Source organism: Barbus barbus (assembly GCF_936440315.1).
Source record: "Barbus barbus genome assembly, chromosome: 16".
Taxonomy (NCBI): Eukaryota; Metazoa; Chordata; class Actinopteri; order Cypriniformes; family Cyprinidae; genus Barbus; species Barbus barbus.
The window spans coordinates 24,687,374-24,714,363 of record NC_136744.1 but is presented as its reverse complement, the minus strand read 5'-3'; the positions used below and the strand labels follow the sequence as shown (position 1 = coordinate 24,714,363).

The following is a 26,990-nucleotide window of genomic DNA, read 5'->3' as shown; positions in this document are numbered from 1 at the left end:
CCAGTTGGTTGAAAAAACTGTGTATTGCAAAAGATCTGGGTCATAGATCGCATTAGCATCAATCCTACTCAACCTAAAAAGCCTCAGCATTAATCTTCAAACCTCTATGACCAGAGGTACATTAAAATGAGGATAAATCAGCTCATCAACTTACAGTGTCAGGCTCATCACCTTTCGTTGTCAGTTGCTTGTTGTGTGAACCTCAATGTGGCAACCCTCGTGAGCGTAAAGTCTGAAAAAGAGGCATGGGAGAAACAACTCCCTCCAATATTTTGAATCTGAACCCATGCCAACCCATTCAACCACTAGCTGTTATTATTAAATACTGCACTTTTAACAAAAACTATAATAGTATCATGTTTCAAAACCATCTTAATCTGGATTTTCCAGAGCTAACTCACTGAGAAATCTGTAGGAAGCACTCTGTCCATTGTACCTGTCTGCTAGTCCTTTTTATTTCAGTATCGAGGGCATCTGATCAAAATGTGTCCGTCACTAATGGAAATGCAGAGGAGGCTGAATTAAATGAGGTGGAGAAGGGGAGGTGTGTTTGTGAGTTAAAGCTCCTGGCTTTGTGCTTGTTGTTTGGAAGAAGCGAGCGAGCGAGCAGTACCTGTACTTTCTCTCTCTCTCTCTCTTTCTTTAAAATCTGGTGCTCTCATGTTTCAACATGCGGATTTTGGGGAGCGTACTGGCCCCCCTGTACCCGTACCCCTGGTGCTGTTCCTCCAGTCATTGAGCTGTGCTACTGGATGGAGAACTTCCAGTGGAGCTGGAGCTGGTGGAGCCACTGTCTTCAAAGATGGAGATTTCAATCTAGACAGCCACAGTCAAGGGTTAAATGCTGTGATGCTGAAATATAACAAACAGTGTATGAGAAATGTAAAGACCTCATTCAGTTGTTTAATGAGCCTTGTTTCTTGTGATGTCATATATAGGAGGAGGACAATAGGAGGTGTCATATTTACATATAAATGCATTTGGAAAATGATTTAATCTAAAGTGATTTATATTGTATTCAAGTTACACATTTTATTATTTCATGCAATCAAAACAATAAATTAGTTTCTTGCACCCTACTGTTTGCTTCATAACATTTTATTATTTTTAAAAAATTAGATTAATCAAAATAGTTTATATATAATTTAGAATCATTTTGATTATATTTTTCCTTTTTTTTTTAAATAAAAATATACAAACATGAGTTCAAGATCAATATTCATTAATATTGTTGGTCTTTTATCCCAGAAGTCGTTAAAAATATAAAAGTTTGAGGTCAGTAAGATTTTATTTTATTCTTTAAAATACTGGAATATATACTTTTATTTAGCAAGTATTCATTAAATTGATAATTGATCAAAGGTGACAAAGACAAATTATTTATATTTCAAATAAATGCTGGTCTTTTGACCTCTCTATTCAAAGACAAATAACAGTTTCCACAAAAATATTAAGCAGAACAAATTGTTTTCAACATTGTAAATAATAATAACAATAAATGTTTGTTGAGCACCAAATAAGCATATTAGAATAATGTATGAAGGATCACGTGACACTGAAGACTAAAGTAATGATGCTGAAAATTCAGCCATGCATCGCATGAATAAATTACATATATTTAATTGTAATAATATTTCACAATATTACAGTTTTTACTGTATTTTTGATCAAATAAATGCAGCCTTGGTGAGCACAAGTGACTTCTTTCAAAGGCATTAAAAAAATCTTGCTTATGCCAAACTTTTCAACAGTGGTGTAAGTACGATAAATGTTTGTTTTGTAAAGTACACATAACATTTAGATGGCCAACGTTCATAGACATGCTCTGAAAGCCACAAAACCCAAATTTGGACCCTAAAAAAGGTTCTAGATGAGAGTTGGACAGCTATTAAAGGCATTCCCTTCTAACAAGAAACTTAGACCTAATCAGATGTGGAGAATATGCAATATTTTGCAAACGTGGTAGCATAGCAATAATGGAATTTAACCCATCAACCGATTGATTTAATTTAAGTTGAAAATGTCTTTCCTATGAGCTAAACCAAAGTTCTGTGATGAGTTACTGGTGGTCAGTGTGGTAGGAACTGAATGGCAGCTATTGTTTGCCCATTGCTCCTAAGGTGACAGCTGGTTGGATTGCACAGGACTGTGAGCTGACGACGGGTTGCCAAAGCCAGCCGGGCCTGCAGTCAGCGGGAAGAGGGAGGATTGGGATTGCCAAACTAGCTTGATGGTTCACTGGATAGATTTCCCAAAAGGAATCACCCAGAATTATGGGATCCAAAGAATAATATGTTCCTGGAGGATCTTTTGGGAGTGCATTTACTGGCATACCTGAAGACATAGACAATAGACTTTGAGAGAAAAGAAACACACAATAGTTTCTTGAAAGATGCTGAAATTTGATTACGTATGACAATTTAATATATAATGTGAAAAAAAAGGAAACCAAAATAATAATCAAAAAGGAAACGGGTTGCCAAGGCAACTAGCAGACTACTGGGGTACATGCAGTGCATTGAGCCTGATTTCTGCAAAGCGACAAGCATTCAGCCAGGCATCAAAAGACTTGACAGGAGCAATGCAGCAACATCTCATTAGGTGAGCTGCTTAGAAACAATTAGTCTATTTCACGCTGACCCAACAAACGCCAACATTTTAAACTTCTACAGATGCATGTTGGATTTATAACGTGAGAAACATAAACAGCATTTTCAAAATGATTACACAATGACCCAACAAACTGTTGCAATTGGGTCTAATTTGATTGTAATTTGTTGGAAAACAGTTTGAACTAGTCCCAAAGCTGTAACAACAAAAATACAGTAACAACAATAATACAAAGAAATGTAATTACAATTTAAAATAATTGTTTTCTATTTTTATATGGTTTAAAATGAATTTTTAGTAGTCATTACTCCAGGCTTATTTGTGCAAAAACTATTTTTTTGTCAGAAATTACTAGTAAATAGCTACAAAGTAAGGTCTAGTAATTAAACATGAATTTGTTTTTGGCAGAACATCTTAAATAATATATATAATTTTTAGTTTATTTACAATTTCAAATGTGTGTGTGTGTTTTTTACACAGTACAGCGGAGTTTGTGCTCAAGAAACATTTCTTATAGGAATGTCAAAAATGGTTGTGCTGCTTTATATCTTTTTGGGAACGCTGACACTTTTTTTCAGAATGCATATTTGTAGAATACAATTATTAATAAAAAAATAAAAATAAAATGAAAAGAATCTTACCGGCCCGGTGTTTAGAAACGGTAGTGCAACTATTTTATTTTAGCATGGCTCATGGGGATTCCCTCAACTTTATACACTCTCTGCACCTTTTAAAAGTTACAGTTTTGTACGTTTTAGGTACTATATGTTCCTTTAAGATGGAGAATTTATGTACAAAGGTGTATCTTTTGAAAAGATACCACCACTGTCACAGCTTTTGTACCTTTATTTCTGAGACTGTACTTAATTATTTTGAGCTATTAACACAGTTCAAACAATGTAGATATTTGAGTTATGCTTCCAAACTTTGAATTTTTAATAATGTTTAATTGGGTTAAATGTGTACTGGAAGCAAATGGTGTATTGTGATGTAACAGAACTAGATTGTTCCCTTTTTGATATTTTATTTTCTCCTCTTCTATATAAAATCCCATTGATGGATGTTCAGTCTGACTTTGAATATTAATGGCTTCAAACTCCAGCTGTCAAACAGTTCAAGTGTCTTTAACTTGCAAGTGTCTTTTAATCATCTTGACAAACACTCCTTTTCTAGGTCTGGCCTCACACAGTTTCCTATCTACAACCACAGTGCTGGAAAATGGAAAGAAACGCCTACAAATAAGGCTGATTTTCCATTCTGCTTTATATCAACATGTCAAAGTTTCACCCCAGCAGAACAGCTAAAGGTGAAGTGATATTCTTTGTATAGATTGCGACTCGTATGAAAGTGTGACTTCTCATTTTGGAAAGAACAGCAGACACACAATCACAACAGTACTGACTTGTATCATGCTTTGCCAAACCAATTATAAACTTTATTTATTCATTTTTTTTTGAATATCAGAAAGAAAATCATGGCCATTGGAAAGTATTTTACCCTAAAGTGACAGCTGAAAAAAAAAATCAGTAAGCAAATAAGATAAGTCATTAAAGTTATAGAGCGTACATAGCTTTTTCAAGCTGGTGCCAACAAAAAAAAAAACATCCCGAGTGTTTGCAAAGGATACCACTCTCATGCCTCTCTCAATGGGGTCTGTGAGGAGCAAACCTCGGGGTGCATAGATCTTCTCATTCTGCTCCTGAATGTACATGCTGATCTTTTTCAGGATCTGTGGGGGTCACAGAAGAGACACAGTGAGGAGGAAAATGAAAGGTTATTATGATTCCCCTAGCGATCCATTGAAGTAAGCATAAGATAAAAACTAAACTAATGCATAAAAAGGAATAAAAAAGCCACTTTATACATCAAAGTTGTTCTATAAGTTGAGGTGAATACTAATAAATAGATGGTGTCATACAAACAAACACAAAATACCATCATGGTAACATGCATGACACTAAAAACAATGCAATAAACATCAATTTAAAAACATAAGATGTAACATAAAACAGTATTACTGTTTTTAACCATATAACGATTTTTGCAGCCTTTTACCATTAAAATTAGGATATTTTTTACTGTGCATTTAAAAATATATTTTAGTAATATTTTAATTATTATAAAAAACAACTATAATATAGCTTATCTAAAAACAATACAAGTCTATAGTATTATAAAGCTAAATAAATGTGCATTATTACATTGTATATTGTCAGAGCCATTTGTGAAAACATCAAAGCTGTATAACATTAGTTTATTTAAATTACTCAAGTTTATTTGTTTGACTTTTCAAGTGAGCATTGCAAAGGCAGCCTGTGTTTCTCTACCCCAGTGGGATGAAACTGTGCATCACTTTGCTTCGCTTTGCTTTCCACTCTACAGAACCGGCCGTGAAAAGGGAGGAGATGTTTGTAATAAGGGAAGAAAACGGATCTGTTCTGAGTTCAGTGGCCATGAACAAACTTCAGGATGAGCAATGACTCACAGGAGTAAATCCAACACATGCTGTTAATATGCTACTTGGTGCAACCCAAAATGAAATATGTTTTTCCAGAACAAAGTGTACAAGCACAATTTTATCCAAAAACTTACATTCATTTATCATGATAAAAAGTTCATGTAAATATGCAATGAGCTCCAAAGGCCTGAGACCACCAGTTTAAATGCCTTTTCATTACAACTTATATATCAGCATAATATAATGAGTGGAAAGTTGAACTGAAAAATTAACATGAATATCGTATGTCGACCTTTAGCTTTAATGCACTTACATTTACATTGATTCATTTATCAGACTCTTTTGTGCAAAGTAACTTGCATTGCATTTAAGGTAAACGCTGTATTGGTTCATGCATTCACTTGGATTTTAACCATGACATTAGTTACTGACATGCTAACTTTTTAACATAATTTGAAAAATAATAAAGAAAATTTAAATCCTAAAACCTCTATTTATTGTTTATTTACAACCTGTTTATTTACAGATTTAAATAAGATGAATGAATTCCAGATTTTCAGTACCGTCTTAGATTTCCGAAACACACTGTATATGTATATATTTATATCTTATGTATTTCTTATGATTGTCAGCAACAGAGCTGGTGCTAGCTGTGGCATTGTGGGTCTCACAGTGTTTTATTTATTTATTTATTTTTCATTTAGGTAAAGTAAAATTGTCAACGGAGCGCAACAGTCAGATTCCAGAAAAGTAAAAGTCTCATCTCATTTTCTCCATTAAGAAACTGATTTTTAGTGGTATAACCATTCAAAAAGAGATGCACAATGAGATCCGAAGTTGTTAAGCAATGATTTATGCTTTTGGAGAAGCCAAAAGAGCTCAATGGTAACTGTCTATTCCCATAAAGCATTGAGATGGCATGAAGTCATTATGTCTTTTGAATTTTTTTAAATGCCTAAGAAATGAATGTCAAATAAATCACTGGAGGCAAGGCAACTTAAACATTGTCTTGTGATTCCTGTACATATATTTGAAATAATGACTGCTCACTTTTTAATAATTATAATAATATATTGATTCTTTTATCGATTTATTCAGATTTGACATTGAACTCGTGTACCACAGGTTGAGAACTGCTGCAGCTCAACAGAACGAAAGGTCATTTTGTGATTTACAGTCTCAGGCCTTGACGAGTGACATAGTGCAGCACACTCTAAATCTTTGTCTCCTGTGCCCTGACTTGTGTGTGTGTAATCACTCGTCTTTGATGAGGAAGATGCTTATCATGCTAGCCCAGGGCATGAGAGAACTCATCCGTATCCACTCATGTGTGGCCTCCTGTCAGCTGGAGCGGCAAACAAAAGTGCTCATCATGAGTGGGTGCAGTTTATCAGAGTTTGCCATTAAAGTGGGCATTTTTACAGTCTGGAGTTTACAAATAACTCTCTCGAAAAGCCTGATGTGACCTCGAAGTTCAGGCATGAACGACGTCACTTTTCAAACATGTTAAAGCATGAAGATGAATATAGTGCGAGAGAGAGACTTTCAACTTTACGTCCGCTCTATCTCAGTGCAGGTGAAGCACACCTGTATGGAGTAATTTGCTGGCCTTTGGAAGTATATCACAGCACTGAATGCCGTGTTATGATTTGGTCAGATATGCCCACTGGTGGACAGGTGCTCACCACAAGGGAACTATTGTCTAAGTAGGGCGTATCTACGCATATCAAACTTTGTTTGCCTGCTATTCAAAAAAACTGATTTCCATCTGCCTCTGCGAATGTGTGTGGTCAGATTCAAATGGGCTGGCACATCAAAATGTTCAAACTTTCTAATGTTTTGGTTCTGTGTGAATCCTTGGGTGACCAGCCCTGAATGCTCGTCTTTGATCTTCAGAGGCATCCATGGGTTGGAGCTGTTCTCAATCTTACATCTCAGAACTGGCTTCTTGATGAATGTTGAGTGTATTGCAAATGAAACAGGAGAAGACTTTATCTTGATACCTTTTCATAGCGTGTCTCCATGCACAGGAAGATGATGTAGGCCGTAGCACAAGCCAGGCAGCCTTCCAGGTAGGACTGACCGCCAATCTTTTCAGCCTCTGCATAATAGTGGTTGAGCGTCTTCACTGTTTCTTCGAACAGGCTCCTCTCGATCTGCACACAACAATTAGGTTAAACTCATTCAATGGATCCTCTGCAGTGAATGGGTGCCATCAGAACGAGAGCAAACATCCCAATAATCCACAAATAACTCACACAAATCCAGTCCATCTATTAACGTCTTGTGAAGCAAAAAGCTGCATTTTGCAAGAAACAAATCCATCATTAAGATGTTAAAACTGCAAACCATTGCTTGGTCCTCTATCCATAATACTGCTTACTTACCACAATGAAAAGTTGTCTGGTTTGAATCAGGAGAGAAATCTGCACAGATCAAGCATTGTTTACTAGCAAAAAACAGTCCAAAACGATTCTAAACAAATATGTCAGTGTATTTTGATTTGTGTGGACTACAAAGGGTGGAGTTTTTCATTGGAGGAAGCATTATTATTGATTATGGACTATATAAGGATTATGGTATTTTAGCTAGAACAGTGATGGTTTGAAGTCAAAATGCCTTGATGATGGATTTGTTTCTCAAAAACAGTTTTTGACTACAAAACATGTTAATTGTATGGACTGGAGTCATATGGATTACTTGTGGATTATTGTGATGTTTTTTATCAGATGTTTGGACTCATTCTGATGGCACCCATTCACTAGGGGAGATCTCTTGGTGAGCAAGTGATGTAAGGGTAAACTTCTTCAAATGAAGAAACAAACTTATCCACATCTTGAACAGCCTGAGGGGAGTAAATAGCTAGCAAATTTAATTTTTTTAGTAAACTATTCCTTTAAGATTGAGGCAATCAACAGTTTTTAGAAGAAAACAATGCATCATGGGATGTGTGACCACATAAATTAAACTCACCCTGCTGTCCAGTTCTGCAGGGAACTTGGTCTGGAATTTGCAGAGGGTGCCGTCACTGTACTCTCTCTGAATGAAGACCTTGGTGGCCAGAGATGCACTGTGACGCAGCTCCTGAAGGTTGTGAAACTAAAAAGAGGTGCAAAATACATCAGGACTGTCTCAAAGGTGGCGCTCATGAGCACACTTCTGAAACTTAAAATGACAAATGGCACAGTCACCAGGCCAGTGATATAACTAGCGCCTTGTGTGTACACCATTTTACACATTTTTCATGTAAATCATTACTTGCACTGTTAAATCATTGTACATGTGGATAAGAATTTGTGATTACATTTGAGAGGGTCCTGACAGTATGACAATGTGTCAATTAATTTAATGTTTTACGATTTCTATCTCTTCCAAGACAAACAGAAAAGATATAAGATGATAGAGACTGGCCCTATCAAGAGTCTATCAAAATGAAAAACGGACAGGGGCCTCTGAAGCAATAATATTTAAAAATGCGAAGTAATATGTATGCATGTTTATAAAATCCAGGCCAGAAAGAAGACAGAGCATCAATCAAAAGAAGGAAAAGAAACACTCAATGAGTTGTTTTAAGACTTTATGTGTAAAAACCATCTTCACCAGCTCTGGAAACATCAAGAAATGAGCCAAGAGAGAGAATGAAACCTGATCCAAATCCATCTCTAATGACCATTTGCTGTGTCCCATTTCTCCTGATTCTCTAATTGACAATCAGACAGACATATTGCAGCACTCAGTCTGTCTACAGTGGCTGCCGGCAAAAGTCTGTTTCATAAATTTCATTTTCAAATAGTAACAACTGCATGAATTAAGAACAGATTGTAGTTTTCTGTCTGAGCATATCACTTAACACATTGTAAGCAATGCATCAGTTTCTTTCTTTTGAGACCTTGTTTCCCCCTTGTAAACAAATCCATATTTTAACAGATCAAGACATAAGACAAGGCTCACAGCTTTATTTTCAGCAAAAAAATTAATTGGTCTCACAGCTGTGGTCTCATTAGTGTAATTGCTGAAAGCTTTGATGCCAAAAATAAGTCTATTGTTAATTCTCTCTGTTGCTAACATGGTAAAGTTACTTTGCAAGGCCAGTGCTGAAACATACAGAAAGAATGATACAGATTTAATGATTCTTTAAAGGTGTGAAATATGACTTTATGGGCTGTAAATGACAGGGAAAAAACAACACAAATTAAATATTTTTAATACTGCCATTGTTTATCCTAGAAAGCAATGAGATTAAAGGGATAGTTCACCCAAAAATGAAAATTACCCCATTTACTCACCCTCAAGCCAGGTCTATATAACTCTCTTCTTTACTTTTTACCCATTTTATTAATTTCTTTATATGTCTATAATTTTTGTTTTACTTTTATATTTAGTTTTAGTTATTTTAGAAAATCAAGTCAAACTAAATGAAATTAATAAACATTCTGCCTGAAGTAAAATAAGTTATAAAATAAGTCATTTTTCATATTTGTTAACAAAAATGTTTTTTAATGGTTTTTAGTTTTAATTAAAAAGACATAGAACCACTGCTTTAGAAACCTTAACAATATTTTAAACTGTGCTCAAATTGGCTAAGTCTGCAATCAAAGTCAGACATTGTAGTGTTTTAGGAGAAACATCTCAGACAAAAGTTGATCATTAAATCAGGCACAACTAAAAGAGCCACCCCTGAGCAAGATTTCAAGAATATAGCAATAAAGTCAACTACATGTTGTCATTATGACTTCACACTATCCAGCACTGGAACAAATACAAAGAAAGTCAGAATTAGCAACCAAAGGATGGACGTGAATGATAATTAGTCTTCACTGTTGCCACGATACACAATGCCTTTTAGTTCACGCCAAATGAGACGAGCCTAATTATCCCTGCACTCCTCCACGGAGGCATCGCTCAGGGAGACTCAGGTTGAGGACGCTCATAATAGCTGTTTTGCTGTCTGAAATCCCTCAGCAGCTGTTAGCATATCCACAAGCAAGTGGCTTATTTGGCCACATGACTGTCCACAGTTGGATTTCTCCCAGAAGACATCTGCAAGTTAGGTATGTTGTTCCAAACCTGTATGACTTCATTTATTGTGCAGAACAAAAACAGAAGACAATTTAAAAGAATAGTTCAACCAAAAATGGAAATTTGGTGAAAACTGACTCACCCTCAGGCCATCCAAGATGTAGTATGATTCTTCATGGGCAAAGATTTTAAGAAATTTAGCACAAAACCATCTGCTTACCTATGGATCCTCTGTAGTGAATGGGTGCCGGAGGAGGCAATATTATGGATTATAGACTCATATGTTGTCCAGAAGTGATAGTTTAAAATTAAAATGTCTTATTGATTGATTTGTTTATTACAAACAAGCAGCTTTTCACTTCATAAGACGTTAATTGAAGGACTGGAGTCATGTGGATTACTCAAGGACTACTGTGGTGCTTTTATCAGCTGTTTGGACTATTCCTTTAAAGAACGTAGAGGTTTAAACAACATTAGACCTATAGATGTTTAGACTTTTTTTCTTTTCTTTTTTTCGAAATATCTTTTTCTGTGATCCAAATATGAAAGTAAGTCCTACAGTTTTGGAAGATGAGAAAATGCTGGCATTTTTGTTGTTGTTGTTTTTTGTATTGATTGATTGATTAATTGTATAGCTTTGTATATACTGTAAAAAATAAGTTGTTAAAAATAAAACAAAAGATTACTGAAGTACAATTCACAAGAAAATACAATTTCAGTCTTTCAAAATTTCACTTTTAAAATGTTACTTTTAATCAATTGTAAAAGTTACTAACAATTTCAGAGTAAAAACTGTATTTACACCATTTTTGTGTACAAGTTTTATCAGCCAATGACACTGGAAGTGGCAATTTCTATAAGCTCTTGCCATTTTTGTGTCTAATTTGCATCAGACGGTCAGTAAACGGATTGGCTATAAAAAGAGTAACCATCCGATTTCTCTAAATCCTGAACTGTCAAAGTCAGCATGGCTGTAATTGGTGAGTAAGTCTGAAAGGTGAATGAGGGTACAGTGACATTCCTGAAGTGAGACCATTAGCATCATCGGCAATCACAACTCTCAGCAGTGAGATGGTCACGGCCAATTAAATTCATCAGTTGAGGAAAAGGTTATGAATTTTAATGAAACGGTCTGTCCAGCAGGAACATCTGAGGGGTCAGAGGTTGATTCTAGATGCTGCCAATATTGAGCTGCATTTCAAGTAGCTGAGCAGATCTGCAGAGGCATATTAGGAAGAAAGATGTGTCCATTCAAAACTTCACAGACTCTCAGGGCATTTCCTCTTCCTTCCCTTGTGAATGGGGAAGATGATTTTAAACAGATGTGACAGAGGCAGAACATTTACAGCTCTCGGGTTTCTTCCCACAGAAAAAGAGAAATGCTGATACGCTCTCAAACCCTTGAGAGACACTGAAGAGGAAGCAAAAGATAGACTCGCTTCAGTTTAATGGTGGTTTATAGACCTACATGTTATAAGTGAATGAGTCCAATCGACTAAGAGAGCAAAAATACCTCTTTTCTGCCTTGGAGGGCTGGGTGTTTAACAATATTGGACTCATTACAAGTAAGTGAGCCAGCTTATGAGCTCAGTTTTAAGCAGCACATAAAAGAGACTAAAACCATTCAAATGAAATATATATCAATCATATGTTAGGACTGATGCACAGGCCAGCTGCCCAATGTCACTGAGCTCCTCACAACTAGCTACTGTAATACTGTATGGAGCTTTTTAACTTAATTATCTATACTCTACTATATGTACACAAGACACCCATCCCCCTAAAAAAAAATTCAATGAAGCCTAGGACAATTATAAATTTTAGCATTGTGAAAAACATACAAAAACAAACAAACAAACAAAAAAACAACAACTCATAACCTTGGCAATAAATAAATAAATTTATAAATATATGCTTTGTATAGGCTACTGAAAGGTACGGCTGATTAATAATAATAATAATATCCTAAACATTTTTTATTTATTTTTTTATGATAGATGTTTTTTTTTCAAAAGATGGATACAATGATACAATAGACAGTTATGTTTTGCTAAAGAAATTAATATTTTCATTAAATTAATACTGTTAAAAATTCTACTAAAAAGAAACTCTGTTTTTTTACTTATCTGTTCTCCTCAAGTTTAACTCAAATGGTTTAAGTGTTTTTTTTTGTTTTTTTTACTCACAAACAGATCAATAAGCATTTGATACCCATCCTGTGCACAGATGCCTTTATAATATAACACTGCTGATCTTGAGCACATTTTGTTATCCATGTTAATTAAATACCAGGAGATTATAAACTGACTTTCCTGTCCCCCAATAACTCATTTGCTTTTAAATAGAATGTGGCTGCCTTTTGAAGCTTGTTTATAAGTGAATAATTCTCATACCAAATAGATTTTCACAGAAAATCAGCTCAAGCAAAAATAAACTCATAGGAATTGCTTTGAATTTGTATTTAGCATTAAGTACAGAAATGTATTAGGATGCTTAATCACATTTAAAAATATCTGAATCTCTTTGCATTAAATATTAAACCAAGCAGTATAAAATTTTAGCACAAGTTCATAAATACTTATTTATTAAATGATATAACTGATATTATGCTCAAAATTAAATATCTGTATCCGAAACTATTCCTGATATTCTTGATTCTATTCTAAGCACCATTATGAAAAGCTATCATTGCATAATTGTACAGGTTACATTCAGATTGTTACCTTGTAACTGACCTCACATGTGCTAAACATCTGCCACCTACTAGAGACTGAACAGAAGGAGAACTTCAGAACGATTCAGCAGATATGTAAGATTCATTGAGTGTAAACAGTGCATGGATGCCATGGCTTTAGAAAATGAAGCAGCTCTTGAAAGGGAAGCATGTCGTTTTCTAACCGCTAGCAGAGATGCTGAGTGCACATGGCCTCAGGGTCACATGAAACAAATTACAGGTTGCTTTAGCTGTGACACTTTAAGAGGGCTGTTACACAGTAGAACTGCTTTCTGTCGTGCTAGTTCATTGCTTCGCTTGTCCACCCTCTCTCACTCCCTTCTTTCTAGATGCAAATATCTTTTCACTAAACATTCAGCCTGTCTTATTTTAAATGTGTTTCAGATCAGCTTACATTTTCTAGTTAGGTCCGTTCAGTTCAGTACGAGCAATATGACTGCATTATTAAAATGTTGTTGTTTTACAATCTTGTTTTGTCATTCGCTTCTAATGATCTCAAGATATTCTGGAGATCACAGTTAACAAGTAACATAAATCAAAAACAGTTTATTTTGTTGTATAGAATTAATTATTTTTGGCACAGAGTGTAAGTATCCAAAAGGAGATGGCTGTGTTTGGGTTTACTTAGCTATAGGGGATAAAACAGTCCCAGGACATTTGCTAAATCTTAATAAAACCATCCTTTTGCCATTCTAACCATATCATTTAGATGATTTTTCACTTTTTGAGAATGATATACATGCAAAAATGCACAACAACTATATTTTAATATTATATTACAAAAGTGCAAAAAGTATATAAGTAAAGAATATGTTTAGTGTAGCAAATAAGCAAATTATTATTATTATTATTATTATTATTGCTTTTTTTTATTATTATAAAAAAGCTTCAATGCCCTGGCCCTGACGGTATATGGCCCCGTCCATCATCCCTTTGATGCGGTGCAGTTGTCCTGTCCCATTAACAGAAAAACACCCCCAAAGCATAATGTTTCCACCTCCATGTTTGACAGTGGGGATGGTGTTCTTGGGTTCATAGGCAGTATTCCTCCTCCTCCAAACACGGCGAGTTGAGTTGATGCCAAAGAGCTTGATTTTGGTCTCATCTGACCACAACACTTTCACCCTGTTCTCCTCTGAATCATTCAGGTGTTCATTGGCAAACATCAGACGGGCCTGTACATGTGCTTTCTTGAGCAGGGGGACCTTGCGGACGCTGAAGGATTTCAGTCATTCACGGCGTAGTGTGTTACCAATTCTTTTCTTGGTGACTATGGTCCCAGCTTCCTTGAGATCATTGACAAGATCCTCTTGTGTAGTTCTGGGCTGATTGCTCACCGTTCTCATGATCATTGACACTCCACGAGGTGAGATCTTGCATGGAGCCCCAGACGATTGACAGTTATTTTGTGTTTCTTCCATTTGCGAATAATCGCACCAACTGTTGTCTCCTTCTCACCAAGCTGCTTGGTGATGGTCTTGTAGCCCATTTCAGCCTTGTGTAGGTCTACAATCTTGTCCCTGACATCCTTGGACAGCTCTTTGGTCTTGGCCATGGTGGAGAGTTTGGAATCTGATTGATTGTACACCATAATTGTCTATATTATATATTGTGTTTTTGCTGTTTTGTACATTGCCTATTTGGATATTTGTATTATTCTTTATTATCTGTGTCCTGTCCTGTTGCTGTCTTTCTGTTGCACTGTGGAGCTTCTGTCACTATAAGAAATTCCTCATATGTGTAAACATACTAGGCCAATAAAGCTCATTCTGATTCTGATTGATTGTTTCTGTGGACAAGTTGTCTTTTATACAGGTTGTCCCTTTAAGAGAGTGCTCCTAATCTCAGCTCTTTACCTGTATAAAAGACACCTGGGAGCCAGAAATCTTGCTGATTGATAGGGGATCAATTACTTATTTGACTCATTAAAATGCTAATCGATTTACAACTTTTTTGAAATGCGTTTGTCTGGATTTTTTTGTTGTTATTCTTTCTCTCACTGTTCAAATAAACTTACCATTAAAATTATAGACTGATCATTTCTTTGTCAGTGGGCGAACGTACAAAATCAGCAGGGGATCAAATCATTTGTTCCCCCCACTGTATATATATATATATATATATATACAGTGCCCTCCAAAAGTATTGGAACAGTAAAGACAAAATTGCTCTGTTGGCTGTGGAGTCAAGACATTTACAAATATGATTAAAAGATGAATATGAGACAAAACTACAGAATGTCACATTTTATTATTGGGTGATTCAACACAGATGTTTTACCAGTTAAGAAGTTCATCACTTTTAGAGTTTCATCCCTCTATCTGATGTGAGCATAAGTATTGGAACAGTTGCCTCACAGGTCTTTCTAAGTGATCAGCTGTGTTCTGTTGCATTAATTCTTCAGATATTAAAAGCAGGGAATGTGTCGTATCAGTTATATCCATTACTTCTGTATTCTGAATCTTGTATTCGATGATGACACACACAAACCTGGATGAAGATGAGGGAGCTGACTTTGAGAGAAAAACAAGCAATTTGGATGCTAAAAGAAAAGAGGAAGTCAGTTAGAGCGCTAGCAAAAACAAAGGGCATGGAGAAATCAAGAGTTTGGAAACCACCAGCGACACCAGCAACCAACAACTACCCGATCGGCTGAGAAAACAACAGTAGTTCATGACAGACAAATCATAAAAGCTGTGAAAATGAACCCTAAAAGACGTGTCTGTAAAATCACCAACAACTTCCAGAAAGCTGGGGTGATGCTCTGACAATTTACTGTCCTGAGGAGACTTTGACACAGAATTACAGATGCTACACAGCAAGATGCAAACCTCTGACCAGCACCAAAAATAGAAAGGCAAGATTAGAGTTTGCAAAAAAGCACAAAGGTGAGCCAGAAGAGTTTTGGAACTTTCTTTATGGACCGATGAGACAAAGATGAACCTTTATCTAAGTGATGAGAAAGCAAAAATGTGGAGAAAAAAAGGGAACTGCAATGATCCCAAGCATACAGCCTCATCTGTAAAGCATGGTGGAGGTGGTGTCATGGCATGGGCATGCATGGCTGCCTCTGGAACAGGCCCTCTCAACTTTACTGATGACAGTAGCAGAATGAATTTGGAAGGGTACAAAACCATCTTGCCTACCAATAGTCAAGAAAATGCCACCAGATTCATTGGGAAGTGCTTCATATTGCATCAGGACAATGACCCAAAACACCTTGCCAATTCAGTCAAGGAATTTATAAGGGCAAAGAAATGGAAAGTCTTAGATTGCCCAAGTCAATCTCCAGATTTAAATCTGATTGAACATGAATTTCACCAGCTGGAGAGGAGAGTAAAGGCAGAAACTCCCCAAAACAAGCAACAATTGGAATTGGCTGCATTAAAGGCATTCCATTTCCACAAAAGCATTTCAAAGGATGAGACCAAGAGTCTGGTGATGTCTATGGGTCACAGACTCACTGCTGTGATTGTGCACAAGGGATCTGCAACTAAATAATATCTTTTAATCTTTTACATCTGCCTTATGTTCAACTGTCCCAATACTTATGCTCACATCAGAGTGGGATGAACTCTAAAAGTGCTGTTCTTTTTATTTGGTAAAACATATATGTGTTGAAACGGCTAATAATAAAATGTGACATTCTGTAGTTTTGTCTCATATTCATCTTTTAATCATATTTGCAAATGTCTTGACTCCACAACCAACAAAGCAATTTTGTCTTTACTGTTCCAATACTTATGGAGGGCACTGTATATATATATATATATATATATACACACACACACACACACACACACATTTATATATATATATATATATATATCAGATCTGTAGTGGTTACACATGAGATATAATTTGTTATGGGTCAACCTAACGGTGGTCTTCGGTCTCATTAAAGGCAGGGTATGTAATCTTTCAAAAATGTTTTAGAAAACTGAGTCGGGGCTGAGTACCAAAACAATCTTGTAGCCAATCAGCAGTAAGGGGTGTGTCTACTCGTGATCTGGAGGAGAGAGCGTTCAGTGAACAGAAAGATAGAGATGGCAGATAAAAAAACAAAAGAGGAAAACAACGGCGGAACGATAAGGCAAGAAGTAGGATCCGTGTAAATATCGGATCAGCTTTCCAGTGCTGGAGAGAACTCAAAGAGAGCGGAAGCCCTGCGATCGGGCGCCGAGGTTGCCTTGTTTCTTCTCGATAGGTGAGTAACACCGTATCTACACCGGATGCGCTTTGATGCAACAGCTTAAGTCTGAATACACTGGACGTGTGTATTTCAGGCACGAATGTAGTTGTTTAAAAGTCAAATTTAAAAAATATAAAAAATATTTATAAAAAAACAGAGCCTATTAGAAAATGTGCTTCGCCGATTTCGTAGACGTGAGCTCCACGCGATCACCGGGCGCTCAGTGCTCATGTATCCCGAAGAGAGGAGCATAACCTCGGCTAGTCCTTCTGACATTTGCCGCTGGCTCTGATGTTTCTGTAGTGGATAAACATAAGATATAATTAGTTTTGGGTAAATCTAACAGGTAATCTTTGCTCTTTATTCTATTGTTCTAGTAATATGTTTAAATGAAAACGAAAAGAGGCAGTGGTGTTTGATATATTTCGTCTGTAAATACAGTGAGGAAGATTGCAGCAGCCAAGGGGAGCTGACTGATGTTATCAAGTATGCTGCTCTTTGCAGAATTACTGGACTTGCGTCGTTCCGCCCGCGGAAGTTCACACTCCCGAGTCTAACTCGTGAACTACAGAGGATGCAAGACCGAAATGTGCGTACTGGGTATTAAGAAATGCGCGCTGACCTAACGTTACGTCACCAGACTATTTGCCTAATCTTCTCGGTACTTTAGACCGCGATGGAAACACAAAAATTCCTGGGAAAATTTTCCAAATTTTCGTTGCCTGGGTTGCGTAGGCCACATACGTACACTCACCTTTTTAGGATTATTAGGATTATTAGGAACACCTGTTCAATTTCTCATTAATGCAATTATCTAATCAACCAATCACATGGCAGTTGCTTCAATGCATTTAGGGGTGTGGTCCTGGTCAAGACAATCTCCTGAACTCCAAACTGAATGTCAGAATGGGAAAGAAAGGTGATTTAAGCAATTTTGAGCGTGGCATGGTTGTTGGTGCCAGACGGGCCGGTCTGAGTATTTCACAATCTGCTCAGTTACTGGGATTTTCACGCACAACCATTTCTAGGGTTTACAAAGAATGGTGTGAAAAGGGAAAAACATCCAGTATGCGGCAGTCCTGTGGGCGAAAATGCCTTGTTGATGCTAGAGGTCAGAGGAGAATGGGCCGACTGATTCAAGCTGATAGAAGAGCAACTTTTACTGAAATAACCACTCGTTACAACCGAGGTATGCAGCAAAGCATTTGTGAAGCTCACCAAAATTGGACGGTTGAAGACTGGAAAAATGTTGCCTGGTCTGATGAGTCTCGATTTTTGTTGAGATATTCAGATGGTAGAGTCAGAATTCGGCGCAAACAGAATGAGAACATGGATCCATCATGCCTTGTTACCACTGTGCAGGCTGGTGGTGGTGATGTAATGGTGTGGGGGATGTTTTCTTGGCACACTTTAGGCCCCTTAGTGCCAATTGGGCATCGTTTAAATGCCACGGCCTACCTGAGCATTGTTTCTGACCATGTCCATCCCTTTATGACCACCATGTACCCATCCTCTGATGGCTACTTCCAGCAGGATAATGCACCATGTCACAAAGCTCGAATCATTTCAAATTGGTTTCTTGAACATGACAATGAGTTCACTGTACTAAAATGGCCCCCACAGTCACCAGATCTCAACCCAATAGAGCATCTTTGGGATGTGGTGGAACGGGAGCTTCGTGCCCTGGATGTGCATCCCACAAATCTCCATCAACTGCAAGATGCTATCCTATCAATATGGGCCAACATTTCTAAAGAATGCTTTCAGCACCTTGTTGAATCAATGCCACGTAGAATTAAGGCAGTTCTGAAGGCGAAAGGGGGTCAAACACAGTATTAGTATGGTGTTCCTAATAATCCTTTAGGTGAGTGTATATGTGGGGCGGATCTATGAAAATAGGGGCGAGACCCTTGGAGTATAGTGCATGTTTGTTTTGGTGATTTCAAACATAAACATTAGCTTCTAGAAATTGCTTACCCTGCCTTTAATCTATTATTTGTTCCAGAGAGGATAGTTTTGGCAAAATCTCATGTTTATGTAAATTCAGTGCTGTATATCAGAGCGCTACCTTTGTACATTTGACTGAATTGCCTAGCAACTTTTATGATGGCTGTTGTTGTTGTTTATTAAAAATATTATTCAATAAATAATATGTTATATAAAAAATAGTATTTAATAATAGTGTTTAGTATTGAGAAACATTGAAAAGTTATAAATGCTATAAACGGAAGTTATTTTCGGTTTCAATAACAGCTTGATGCAGTGAACAAATGCACTGAGCAGCAAAATCACCCTTACAGATGAAAGGATATTAACGTTACAACAAAGATAATGCTTTCCTCAGCAGATATTCAAACTAATGTTTATTGTGAATATGAGACTGATCTGAAGAATGAATCCTGTATCAGATGCAGCTAATCACACTCGCCCAGTCCATCTCGCTGTCATAATACTCTACATATTACAGTGGGCTTTTAATACAGTAATACAATAAGCTTACAATGAAGCAACTCAATGTTCCTTTGTTACTAGTTCTAAAGTGACGTTTTGCAATTAGTGACGGAGGCTTGGGCTCAGCTGTTAAACTGTAAATTTTAGATTTGTATCCATGGCGGAAGGAAGTAGTTCTGCACAAAAAAGGGCTTTTAAAGACACTCCGTTGTTATTTTGTTTATGTATTTACACACTTGTACCATCTAACTGTTGTATAAATGCAATATCACACTCGTAGACGTGAAATATAGCTGTATATCATCATGCTGTGATTACCTACAGCACTTGGCCTGCCGATATACAGCCATATCTCATGCCTACTCGTGTGATGTTGCTTATATACTGTATTTGCATACACACACACACACACACACACACACACACACACACACACACACACACACACACACACACAAATATTCCTTTAGGTAGGTTTATGGTTAGTCTACATTGTTTATAGTTGGCTTTTTATAAAAAATGACTAAAATCTACGGTAACCTTGTGGTGTATGCGTACCTGGTATTCCCTACATTATGGGGACCAAATGTCTCCACAAGGATAGAAAAACCAGTACGTTTTGACCTTGTGGGGACATTCTTTGGTCCCCATGAGGAAAACAGCTTATAAATCATACAGAATAAAGTTTTTTGTAGAAAGTAAAAAAAACAAAATAAAAAACAAACAAACAAAGCAGTAGAAAGCAGAAGGTTTTGTGTGAGGGGTAGGTTTAGGGGTAGTGTTAGGGTATGGAGATAAATAGGAGATTTGGAGATAAAATACTGCACACTAAAAACCATAAAAGGAATGGAATGTCCCCATAACACATGGCACCCAACATGTGTGTGTTTGTGTAGCTACCAGGCCCTTAAAACACAACAAATCAATGTGGGAGTCTTTAATAGCCATGCTATGAGCCCCTTCACAAGGGTAAAAACACTGTTGACTTTGGATTCTCATCTAGACAGATAAATAGCAAGCAAACCTCCAAGGACTGTCTAATGCAGCAGCTCTGCATAAAAACAGAAACACATCACACATCAGTTGTCACAGTAGCCCCAGAACATAAAACGACCTGATTTATTTCCAGCAGTAGTTATTTTAAGGATTAACTGCAGTTAATTTGAGGTGCATGTCAAAGAAAAAGCTAGAGAGCCATCTAAAGAAGCCTCAGAGTTTATGGCACCAAATGCTAAATTGACCAGTGAAGTGAAGGAAACACTCTCGGAGCATTCCTGGAACATTCCCATGACTCATTACAATATATTTTAATGAAAACTAACCGGATGCAGGACAAAAAGACCACAAGATGCCTAGAGCAAGTGCATGACAACTCTTCTTGTGACAGCAAAAACATTTTTTTGCCCAGTGAATGTTGGCTAGGTGAGAGTCAACAACCAGTTTCAATATCCTAGTAAAAGTAAAATCTAGGTTGCTGAGGGATACAATTGTTTCCCTGAATACATTACAAACCGTGGAATCTCATTGTGTATTCTCACTGGAGGGATTTGTCTTGCTACCTTCTGAATAAATCTGTAAACAAGATGATTAAACAGAAAGTGCATGCAATCTATACAGATGCCTAAATATAAACCATGTATTATGCTGTTTGGATAGGAGTTGATGATGCATTAAGGATAAAGGGCAGCCATACAAACATTATTCCTAAATAGAGAAAATAAATGGTATTTGGAACATATGCCTTTAGAGAAAAGAGATGTGGATGCTTATGCATATTAAATATGCCCATCCATGCTTGCATTCTATGTTTAATTATGAATAATGATGCATATGATGGCAACAAGGGTGAAAAAAATAAAATAAATAACCTTAAATTTATGAAGTTGCTAAAACATTTATGATGCTAGAGTATTGCATATGGTTGCCAGGGTGTTGCTATGCGGGTATTAACAATACAAGTCAGATTGATCTTAAAATATTATTGATAATTAAGGATTTGTCAGAATCTCTCCATTCACCAACACAAAATATATCAGTGAAACAAATCTCACACCAGATAATCATAAGACTATGACCATTAAAATAATTGCTAATTATTATAATTACAATAATTGCACAATTGCTTATAGTGAAGGAAAGCCACTGGTTTATATGCAAGGCATAATACACTTAGCAGGTCATTATTGCAAAATAAACTGATCAACATATCCGTGCTTGTTTTGAAGTCCAACTTTTACATAGCTTTTTATTTTAAATTATAAACTGAAATAAATAAATAATAAAATAAACAACAACAACAAAAAAATACTTATTTAGATTACTTGGAGAAACAGGAGCACAGGAAACATGGGTTTCCCCGATGAACTGTTATTTATACTGTTACCACGGTCATTAATCGAAATTATATGAATGGCGCAGCTGACCAATCAGAATCAAGTTTTCCAAAGAGCCGCGTAATAAATTCTTCTACTTCAGCATCTGTTGGTTCTTTATTCAGTCTGTATATTTGTGTCTCTGTCCAGGGTGCTGATTTACACATCAGTCTGTCTGTATCATTCACTTTCTTCGGTAGAGCGTCTTTTTTTCTGACCACAAAATATTAATGCTTCACTTTTGGCTGGTTTCATTGGAAAACTCTGTGTCACATCGACTAAATCAACCTTTAAAGGAAACATCGTCTCCATTTCTTAATTGGCTTCCTTGAACGCGTCTCATCTAAAGCGTTTACAGAAAACATCGTGATTCAACCCCACAGCAGGTGTCAAAACAACTTCACCCAAACCACGCGAATGAAACGGACCCGCTCTCCGCTGTCTGTTCATCTCGCACGAAGCTCAAATGAATGCGTTAATGACTCTTACCTCTGTCGCCATGATGCATGAGACGGTGGTGGATCTGTCCCGGTGCTGAAATCCTCTCCACTCGTGGGACAGTAACGGACGGAGAGATGAACGCGCTGGAGAGGGTGGAGCAGCGTCCTACTGATGGAGGAGGCGTGACTGGTACAGAAAGTACAGATGTGCTTCACTTCATGTCTGTAGATACACTGGATCTTCTAGAGACTCTGAGAGAGGGAGCAGGACCACCAGAGGAGTATATTACCACATAAACACTGAGGTTAAAAAGTACTTAATCAATAACGAAAGACCCTCCATTTTTAGATGTTGAGACGTTTACAGTGACTACACTGTAATAATAATAGCTAATAATAATAATAAAACAAATAAAATAAAGTCATGTAACACAGAAGGTGTTTAACTTGTTTTATTCAAGTGAAAAAAATATTAAAATCCTTATTTATGAGACAAATTATGTAGAAAGAGCTCCTGAAGGTTTGCATTTTTACAGTATAGATGCAAGATTTATACATTCTATACATTTAAACAAGTTTACAGTATACAGCTAACAAAACATATTCTAATAATGTTTTGATAGCATCTCTTTAAGTTATTTCTGAATTAAAGCTTTACTTATTAATGTTCTCTAAATGTACAAAATGTAACCTTTTTATGTTTAAAAACATTTTTTTTTTGGTTATGCAACTGTTATAGAAAACATTAAGAGAAGGTTCCATTTAATAATTTTGCAAACATTATGGGGACATTAATTTTAAATGTTCATTGAAAGTTCTGAAATATAGTTAAAAAATAAAATAAAACAATTACATGCAAGTAAAATGTAAAAAAGTAAAAGTATTTTTTTTTAAATACCAGATAAGACTGAAGAAATGTTCAATTCTGTTAACTTGTTCATAACATCTAGAGAATTTTGCCAGAACATTAGCCAAAATGTCTGATAACATATTACAAATTTTATATTACTACAGTGTCATTGCTGGACACTCAAGATTCAATATTCATGTTTTCCATGGTGAGTTTCAGCTACTGTACCTTCTGGAGAAAATGCAGGCTCCCCCAAGGCTAAACAGGTTCAATCATTCATTCTTGCTGTTAAGATCTCCAACACTGAGATATATATTGAATATTGGTCTAATGGGTTGTGCAGTATACGATGAAGGCGACCCATGAGTGTATTCACAATGTACAGTACTTGTGGATGGAGGACTGTACATACTGATATACAGGCAGTGGTGTGCATATCATATTGGATGGACTGATGTCTGATGTAAATCCAAGTATAAAAAATATTTTATTTTAGCCTAATAAACACTTAACATTCCATCTGAAATTAAATTATGACAGGTTTATGTTGTGCTGGCATTTCCCTGCGTCTGTTTGTTGCAAAAATATCTTTCTCTGGCGATCATTGAGGTGGCTCAGCCTGAGTCATACATGCATGAAACAGACTGCATAATTCACAGGAAAAGCAAAATCTCTTAAAAATGTATCGATGGCGCTGCTGATGTTTGGACGCTCATGGGCTTCGACCAATACGTGGACCGGAGAGTAGTCATGTTTTAACCATGAACATGCCTAGTAAAAACAAGCAAGTTGCATGCAGCATATGCGTGTTAAAGTGAGCTCTAAATGAACATTTCAAAGCACAAATCTGGTGGAATGCCCAGTGTAAGACTATTGGAAAGCGCACCTTAACTAACAGCCTTGACTTGACTTGACATGAAAATAAGATATCATTGAACAACTCTCTCTCCAAACAGGAACATTTGTCATTTTCGATAGCTGGAACTAGAGATAGCTAATCTGAATCATATTGGGCACAGGACAATACCATCTGCTCCTGTCTCTGGCTGAAGACTGTAACTGCATGCTACATAATCATAGCAAAAGAACTTCGCCTTGCATCCAAACAGTAAAACAATTAGCATTACAGGCCCACTTGGGCTGACATAATCAAAAAAGCTTATTGCCCAAGGCATGCACGCAATCGCGCACACGTTCAGAGATGATACATCTGAGAAAAAACAGAGGAAGCGTATACACTAATCACAGCTTATTTGATTAGACAGCATAACGCCTTTGGGAATGTCAGATAATATAAGGTCAAATTTGAACAAGCATGCAAAACGTGGGAAGCAAAGCTGCTTTATTTAATTTCCAAAATAATTGTTTCTCTTATATCAAAGGAGATTATAAATGACTCCAGTTTTTCATAATGGGCACTTTTGATTTCATAAATAGGAGAAATCTTTCCTGAATGAAAATAGAATCGGAAAGCATGCCGAACTAAGAGCATTTACTTGATAATCACTCTTGATTGTGTGAAGGAAAATCCCAGGCATGCCGGAGAATGGGAATCTCCTCCTTTGTCTTTCATCTAGGCCAAAAATGTCTTGTGCAGATGCCACCATCCCTTGGCACAGAAACGTCTGTCTCATAGGAGGGAACTGGAAAGAAAAAAAGAGGGTTTGATCTGTGATATAAATAAAACAAAGCGTTTCAGTTTATTGTGTCTTTTTATAGAGGTGTTAAAAATAAAGTGCATAATCTCACCATGCCTTGTTACTAACATTGCAGAAAGGGAGCTAAAATAGAACTCCCTAAATAGATGCACACAGGCACCTTTCAGAAGAGATTTCTATAGCGGCAAAACCATTCCTACTATGCAGTACATTTGTATGCCTTCATCATATGTCTTAATGCAATGGATAATATATTAAACTAATCACAAGATCAAAAACATTAGAGTGTGAATTTGATATGTTTATTACTTAGGCTTGAGTGAATGTTTATAGAACTATTCCAGATCTTTCTTTTTCTTTCTATTCTCTATTCAACATGCTTTCTTGTGAATATTGCTTTAATATGAAATAATGCAATGGATTATGAAATCTGATGCGTGCTGATTTCTGAAAAAAATCTGGCAGTCTAAGGAGTTCATACATTTTTATATTCAGTCAAATACTACAGAACATCAAATCATTCTCATTCATTTAGCAGAATAACATTTTTCAAACCATCTGTTTATTTCCCGGTTTAAATGCAGATTTTCATTGTGAACTCAGCCTTTTGGAGCTCACTGTATATACTTGCTAGGAAGATGTGTCTAAGGACAATGAGAACGTCACTGTTGCTAAGGAAACAGAACAAAAACAGATTCCTCTTTTTTTTATCTGACCACCTGGAATGATCTTTGGATCACACCAAACTCTCAGTAGGATCCTTAGGCACATTCAGATGGAGAAACGTGTGAGAAAAACATATTGCAACACTTCACAGACCATGGAATTATTGACTTTGGTGTGTGACGTGCATTCCTAAGGTTGTTTCCATTCTCTTGGCATATTGTTTATGAAATCTGGCATTTCTTTTTGTAATATTAGACTGGTGTTGACATGTACAGCTAGTGTTACTGTCTTTTAGTCGGAAGATATTATCATGACAAAGCACAATTATTCCGGGGAATGTTCACCAAATGTCTTTGACTCCTTCCTGAGAAGTTGTACTTTAATATAAATCAGATTATGAAATTATATATTTATAATGCAAATTTTATTTGATTAAATATGAAAATGGAATGTAATGGAATTACTTTTTTATTCCATTTATATTTGCATGTATTGTTTTCATGCGAATAAAGCATTTCTAGTAAACTGCATGGTTTAAGTAAGTGTAGGAGTGTTTTATTTAATTTTATTTCAAAAACCATATTTGACATTTTCAATTAAATGAATCCCACTAATAAACCAGAAGGTGGTGCCAGTTAATACTGTAAACAAGTTTTATTTTCATACAAAGTGAAGTTTGTGCATCTGTAATTTGGTAATAACAACAGTTTTGGCATTTTCCACAATGGAAAAACAAAATTGTAGACAGCACAAACGTATGTGGCCATTCAAACTATGCTGTCCAGCACATTTACTGTTTGCCCTTAGAAGGTTCAGGAAAACCTCAAAATTGTCTCTTTACAACTTTGAAAACATATGCCTTGTCAGATTTCTTAGTACTCATATGCTTCAAGGGCACATTTTCTGATTTTAATTTATTAAGGGATTTTTGCAAGTCTGTGCAATTGTTATTTGTGTGTGTGTGTATGTGTGTGTGTGTATGTGTGTTCTGCAGGACTGGTCAGGCTCTTTGCCACCAAAAATGTCCTTTGCCTAAATGTTGACTTAACAACAGGAGGAGACAGCTGGAATGTGATCAAAATCATGTTCTGTTCCAGGATTGCAGGAAATGAGAATTCTGAAAATGCAAAAATAAAATATTATTAACTTGGAATTGTTAGAAAAGCAAATAGACATTTATCATAGTTTTAGAACACAGGGGTCAAGTGAACTTAAAGCCCTTATATCACTGCTCCGGGTGTGTGTTCACGGTGTGTGTGTGTTCACTGCTGTGTGTGTGCACGTTGGATGGGTTAAATGCAGAGCACAAATTCCGATTATGGGTCACCATACTTGGCCGTATGTCACTTCACTTCACTTATTCGATAAATGGGATTTGATTTGATTAGTCAAAGTCAAGTCTGGCAGAATATATTGTTGCTAAAGTATCAGTGTAAGATGAAGAGAAGACATTTGGCAGGAGTAAAACACTAGAGATAAATGGAGCAGTAGAAAGATATTACATGAGATATTAGATATTTTTAATGGCCTACCTCGTCAT

The 26,990-nt window shown here is 36.4% G+C and overlaps 1 pseudogene across 1 annotated transcript; it reads right to left on the bottom strand.

The window, feature by feature from the left end:
- Positions 1-732: 732 nt before the first annotated feature.
- Positions 733-26,990, bottom strand: LOC306882574 (golgin subfamily A member 7B-like; annotated as a pseudogene). Its single transcript has 6 exons — positions 26,983-26,990; positions 22,326-22,463; positions 8,042-8,167; positions 7,072-7,224; positions 4,238-4,339; positions 733-816 (listed from the first exon to the last, which is right to left on the bottom strand). The product of its transcript is annotated as a golgin subfamily A member 7B-like (transcript).